General features: G+C 37.3%; 1 long non-coding RNA gene across 1 annotated transcript; it reads right to left on the reverse strand.

The window, feature by feature from the left end:
• Positions 1-3,145: 3,145 nt before the first annotated feature.
• Positions 3,146-3,759, reverse strand: LOC107104263. The gene is made up of 3 exons (XR_001482244.1): positions 3,694-3,759; positions 3,475-3,529; positions 3,146-3,310 (listed from the first exon to the last, which is right to left on the reverse strand). It is a non-coding gene; the product is annotated as an uncharacterized LOC107104263 (long non-coding RNA).
• Positions 3,760-6,877: the final 3,118 nt, after the last annotated feature.

Genomic DNA, 6,877 nt, shown 5'->3' on the forward strand with positions numbered 1-6,877 from the left:
ACTTGAGTTTAAATGTTTTATTCAGTATCACTACAGTGGTGTTGTGATGTACAGTATCTGATAAGTCAGATCAGCAGTGTCCAGTCAGTAGCTGTTACAAGAAGACAACAAGAAGATCATTCAAATTTAAAGATACATTTTTATTGTGGTTTGACTGCTGTATTTTTTAACCCTACTTAACATAAAACTAATTTAATTCAGCTGTGAGGATGGAGAGAAAGAAGAGAAGATGACAGAGGAAGAATCGGGACAGACAGGGGAAAGCAACAGGTTGGTCTAATATTAGGTGGAAGTGAGGGAACAGCTACTTAATCCCAATCGATAATGTTTAAACATTATTTTTAAAAACTGTATTAAGATCTGTAATTTTTACAACTAATTTATAATTCTTTTTGACCATATGACTTAGTGGAGAACGCCACAGACAAGGGGTGAAGGAGACAGACATGAGGTCGGTGATAGAAGAGACAAGTGAGGACATCCGGTAGAAATAATTACATTAGGGAGGCAGCAAAAACATATATACCATAATGATTTGAATTTCTGATCACCATATCTCATTGTGTTATTTTGGTTACTGTAGGGGGGGGGGGCGCCGATCATGTGTTTTTGCATCCACCTCAAAAATATGTAGTTGCGCCCCTGCTTGCTGTTGATATCATAAAACAAAATGTCAACCCTTGTTTTCTTTCTATTTTGTGTCATACTTTTAGAATTATTAGTACCTGAACCATGAGAGACACCTCAACTTTCAACAATTGGCAAAGGCCAAGGCACAATTTTAAAATATAACCCTTCTCTTTCTCAATCTTACAGTGAGAATGACACACAACAAAACATTATAAAGGCACTGTTTACTGACTGGTAAAGGTAAATGCACGAATGAGTTATGGGTTACATTATGCTGCATGGGAAATTTTCATTTTAACACCAGGGAATTAAGGTAAGCCTATATTACTGGGTCAGAGTATCTTTAAAACAGCTCTAATGTGGTGGTTCTGGTCCTCAGTGGTCAGTGGTGTGCAATCTTACCAAAAGATTATGAATACACTAAATAACTGGATCTGGATATTATAGTTAATTAATAGGTCATTCAAATCGAGGGTAAAACCAATTAATGTTTGTTAGTTGGATGATTATATCTTTAACTTTCTTACTCACCAGGGTTTTTAGTCTTTTACATAAAGGTTGTACTCATTTATTGGCTGTCAAGATCCAGTTGCATTCACCAATGTAGTAATTTTGTCAGGCTTGAAACCTTGGACCCAATATTCAAACAGACAGATCAGAATCAGTTCAAACAGTCTTTAATTATAAACTGTATGCGGCTGCTCGTCAGCTGGAGCGGATAAACCCGATCCTCTGTAGAAACAGAAACTCAGGTCAGTGACTAAGAATAAATGGCTGGTAACGACTAAGAGCAATAGTCACTGACCTGGTCCAGAGTTCAGTCGGATCCCAGAGGGATGTGAGGAATCCAAGAAGGAGATTGTCCTCCGTTTGTGACGGGCGCCACCCCTGGAGCTCTGGGTGATGAGCGGAGCTGATGCTAAGCGACGCCGAGGAGAAGCTGTGTCCAGAAGGGACTATCCATGCCGTAGTTGTAACAGAACCAAGTTCATAAACCAGATTATCAGAGAGCCGATGAGGTATGGATGAGGGAATCCAAGCCGTGGTCAGAAAAATAATCCAGGTTTGGTAAGCAAGTTGAATCCAGGAAATAGTCCAGAACAGATCAGACTAATAGAGCAGACAGGGGCAAAGCAAAACTCGGTTTCCACAAGACAGAAACAGGTCACAATCCGGTAATCAGTACTATAATCAAAACGCTAGAGTTACTCTCACCAATCAGCTCGAATAATCTGGCACTGGTAGCTTGAAAACAAATAGTATATATAGGAGGTGGAACCAGGTGGATCAGATAAGCAATGATAAGAAAATGGGCAGAGTTAAACATGTGGCTGGGATGAGCAATCAAGCCAGCCACCAGTGCCAGGACCGTGACAAATTTAGACTATGGATATCAGCAGTTATTAATCACCAACCAAAGAAATCTGTCCCATTTCATTCAGATGTTACTGAAAGGAGGGTGGATCTGACCTGAGTGATAATCATTCACTGCAAAAAATAACCACAAAAGACCATGAGTTAAAATACAATGGTACCTTTATTAGCTAATAATCACACAGTATTAGTGTATCTAATAAATATGCAAAAACTAAACACTGCTGAAAATAAGCACAAATATATAAAAGCAAATAAAAAGGGGAAAGGGGTTTTAAGAGCCCATTCAAGAGTCTCTGAGATATGTTTGAGTTTTAAGGTTTAATGCATTTGAGGTGTCCTTTAAAATAGCTAGAAGATAAAGGTGAATAACTCTGATGCAGAAATATTAAATACAATCAAAACAGTAAAGTTTCACCCAATTTTAAAGTGAAAAATGACTCAGGGATCCATTAAAATGTAGTGACGCTGGAAAGAATAGGTTATTTCAACTGGACAGGATATCGGGTTTCAGGGTGGACTCACAACATGGCTGCTACCATAGGGACAGCAGTGAGATGCAATAACTATGCTAGCCAGTCCAACCATAGTAGGCTAACTCTTCAAATGGAAAAGAGTCATTAAGCAGACAGTAACACACCGCATAGATCGTTCAGTCAGTCTCAGAGATTATTAACACTGAGTTTAGAACTCTTATCAGCATTTGAATAGGAAAGGTTCTTTCAGATAAAACCCAACCAACAGTTGGAGTTAGTTCTGTTTGGATTAATTTGGTTTGGTCAGTTCTTTCCTGGGAAATTCGGCTACGGAAGACAGTCAACTCATCCAAAAGGCAGCTCCCAAAGAGATTTGGATTGTTCTGATGCAAACAAACAGAATGAAACTTTGCAGGCCTTAATTTCGTCACTTGTACGACGGAGTCCTCATTAGGCAAGGGATAGCTTTACAGCAGCGGCTCAGATGGCTCAGAAGCGCAACTACAAACTGGAGCTGAATCAATGGGTCACAGTCCAACGCGTTCACAGTTCAACGCAGCAGCAGAACTGGTGTGTCACGGTTCGGTGGCTTCTAGCTCCTCGGCAGAGCAGCAATGTTCTGTAGATCGGCCACACNAAAAACAAACAACACACAAGGGTACAGTTATTACAATCAATTGTTTATTTTTCTTCATATTTCCTGATAATTTTTTTCTTGTAACACTACCTTAAGCAGACTGTTACAGCACTCAGATTATCTGCCGATGTATTCAGCATGACTCTAGCTGTGTTGGTTTCTTGTGGAAACGTAAACATCTTTCCTGACAGATCTATGAAAACACATGACTTTTAAATAGGGATATCCTACTCTAGTTATTTGGTAAGAAAAGTAATCTGTTAAAGAAACCTAATCATATTTTTCCATAAAAAGTATGCCTATCTTTGGATGTAATGTTCAAAATGGGACATTTAAATGAGAACATATGTGCTTTACCCTGTGGACTTGCAGCACAGGCTGACAGCATCATAAAAAGAAGTAAAAACGGCATCTAGCATCAAATACAATACAAAAAAAAAAAAGTTTTAGTACTTTGATTTACTGTGCTCCTAGCGTTCCAAATTGGAACAGTATGCCTTAAGAGACAGGTAAACAAAGAAAATACTTTAATTAAATTTTGTCAGTTTTGCAACACAAACCATATTGTGATCTTACCTTAAAGCTGGGTTTGGTTCCTTGTGGTCTTAATGAACTGGAGCATTGAGTTTTAAAATGATGTCTCTTCCTCATTCTTGTTATTGTCTGAGGAATTCTCGAACGGAAACCTCCTATTACTGGAAGAAGTGATAAGAACAGTAACACAGCACATTCCTAGCTAAGAGGACACACAGTAACAACTGGGTATTTCAGCTCACACTGGTAATGCATCACTTATTTATTAAGTATCTTTAACCTGGGTGGCTATTCATAGCAACACAATAAGCTAAATATATTAATGCACTTTCTACAATACATTTTTTTATTTATTCATAAAGGTCAAAAATAAACATGTAAAACCTGACAAATGTGTCCATGCTGTTTCTCAAATAAAGTCTCATGGGAATTCTAAACTACCCTATCAGCCTAAATAGAAGGAAAAGAAACATAATGCCATATACACTGAATATTTATTTTAGATCTTGCTAATGGAATGAAATTTACAATGAACTGGTGTGTCACAGTTCGGTGGCTTCTAGCTCCTCGGCAGAGCAGCAATGTTCTGTAGATCGGCCACACGAACTGGGTAGTTTCTCATTTGCTCAGCAGGCAGGTTAAAGAAAAAACTGTTAAATCTGGTTTGAAACACAGGAAAGTCAAAACACTATATTCAGCTCATTGGGAATGTAGGCAGGGTGCAGTCTGATTTGGCCAGCAAACACACACTCTTCCTCGGAACCTTCAGCTGAGAACCGGCGCGTCTCCTCTTTCAAGGCCCGAAAACCACAGGCAAGAGACCATTTGGATGGAGTTTCAGCTTCTTAAGGAAACTCTGTTGCAGGAATTTGATGTCAGGGGAAGTTGCCCCAGCTTCCATCATGGACATTTGATTCTCAAACACAGCATCCATCATAAAGTGGCCAAGGGAAGAAATGATAGTCATGGTCATGGTTCTCAATGCAAGTGGCAAAAAGGCATGGGCCATTAGGTAATTCCCATGCTTTATTAATTAGGATATCAGACATATAATTTAAATGTGCAACACTAATATTTGAGAAATGCAATTTTGATCGCCTTCACTCTGCAGCAATGAGTTCCCAGGTTCTGGTGATGGTAGGTTTGGCTCTTTTCAAAGAATCTGCTCTTTTTGCTCCTAAACAACTCCAATAAAGCTTAAATGAAAATTCCATTGGAAAACTTATCAGCCTTACCTCTCATCCAGTTGCCCTCTGATGTTCCACTACTGCAAGCCTATCAGCCTTGTGCATGCCTAATTCATAGCTTTAAAAGACTGTGGTTCCACCAATAGCTTTCTGCTCCATCAACGGCAACCACGTTTGATTTTAAATACATGCATAAAACATTCAGGCTGGCATCAGACTGAACTCTCTTAACAATTGATATAGTCAAATAATGAGTTTAGAAGATTAAAAAAAAACTAAAATCTTGCCAATGTTATAAAAAAATGTATCCTAAAGAAATCCTCATAAATGTATTTCCTTAAAAGGGAGCTTAGGGCAGTGTATCCCACACATTTTGATTTTGTTCATTTATCCTTAAGGAGCAATTGTTGCTCCAACTTGTCTCTACAAGCTGTAATTCTTAATAGCACCACTGCTTTTGTCAAAGTCAAATATGGTCATTTCAATTTTGCTTTGATTTTTCATAAAAGTGCATTTTGTTTATCATTATACTTAAGAATATACATATCCCTAATTTCTGTTTTAGGAACTTTAACAGAGGATGCAAATGCACTTTTATTTTGTCTTATATTTACCCATAGGGTACTGTTGAATAACTGCTAACTTAATAACTTTCTTTGACACAAACACTCATTTAAATGTTTATAAAACAAGGAGCTCATACTTGAGACACTGTGACTTTAAAAACAGGGTGTGTAAGGCAGTTTGGAATGTGTGCATGTCTTAACATAATACTGGAAGTCTTCAGTACATGCATATTTTTCCTCATTCTTGCTACTTGGTTGATTAACAGTGCTGACAATCAAACTGTCAAACAGGTTTCTTTCAAACCATACCATAATGTGACTGTCAGGTACATTATGGTATGGTTTGTGTGTGCAAATGTGTCAGTTTGTGTGTTCAAATGCAAACACAAACCTGGATATAATCTAGCCACTTTTGAAAAAAAAAAAAAAAAATACAACTCCTTGCTCTTGTTTTGCTTAGAACAACAAGCTTTCATTGCACACAAAATATAAAAGGAAGTCAGCTTCTTTTCAATAAATCATTTAGCAAAATTACACCAAAACCTTTTCATAAAACTGGAAATTGTAAGTTTAACATCTCAGGCAGCGAAGAATAAACATAGTATATAAAGTTATAACAAATTATAAAATGAAGAATTCTGATGAATTAAAAGTGTAAAGACCCTCTTACTTGGTAGTGTATGTGTGAGTTATTCTTCTTTAGTTTTTAATCTGCACAAATCTCAATATTTCACTGTACTCAGGGACGTATTTTTTTTTTATTTACTGCTCACAACCAATGGGCCGAAAAACAAAGGAAATTTTTATTATAACAAGACTTATAAAACTAATGTTTAAAATAAAAACATGTTTATGTGCAGTTGTTCCAAATAATAATTAAAAAAAGCAATATTAATCTCTTGGCCCTCTTTTAAGTTAACAAAGTATTTAAAGTACAAATGGGGAAGTAGACTGAATCTTTTTAGTTGTGCTATCCAATTAAGCCTTTAAAGACAAGTGATTATTGTTTACCTGAGCCTTTGCTCTGCTTAAAAACCTTTACTCATACTTACTGTTTTTGGAAACCAGAAAATACAGGCTAAACCACATTTTTTTAGCCATACCCACGTGACTCTCAGTCATTTAAAACGTGTAGGTAACCCTAGCACCTTTTCAAGAAGGATTTTATGATGAGTCATTTTCCTGGCGTGGGTGGCTGGCTTGATTGCTCATTTCGTTCACATGTTTAACTCTACCCAGTTTCTCATTACCGCTTATCTTATCCACCTGTTTCTAGCTCCTATATATGCTGTTTGTTTTCAGTAGTGATGGTGAGATGAAGCCCCATGAGGCACTGAACCCTTTGGCCAAATTGCTTAAACGATCCCCACAGTTCATGAGGCTCCATGTCAACATGTCACCACCTACTGGTGAAAAGCAGAACTACAGTTAGTAATAAAATCTGATTTTTTGCTATTGTTTTTATTTTTTTCC

Source organism: Cyprinodon variegatus, unplaced genomic scaffold (genome assembly GCF_000732505.1).
Source record: "Cyprinodon variegatus isolate N-32 unplaced genomic scaffold, C_variegatus-1.0 Scaffold2, whole genome shotgun sequence".
NCBI classification, from domain to species: domain Eukaryota; kingdom Metazoa; phylum Chordata; class Actinopteri; order Cyprinodontiformes; family Cyprinodontidae; genus Cyprinodon; species Cyprinodon variegatus.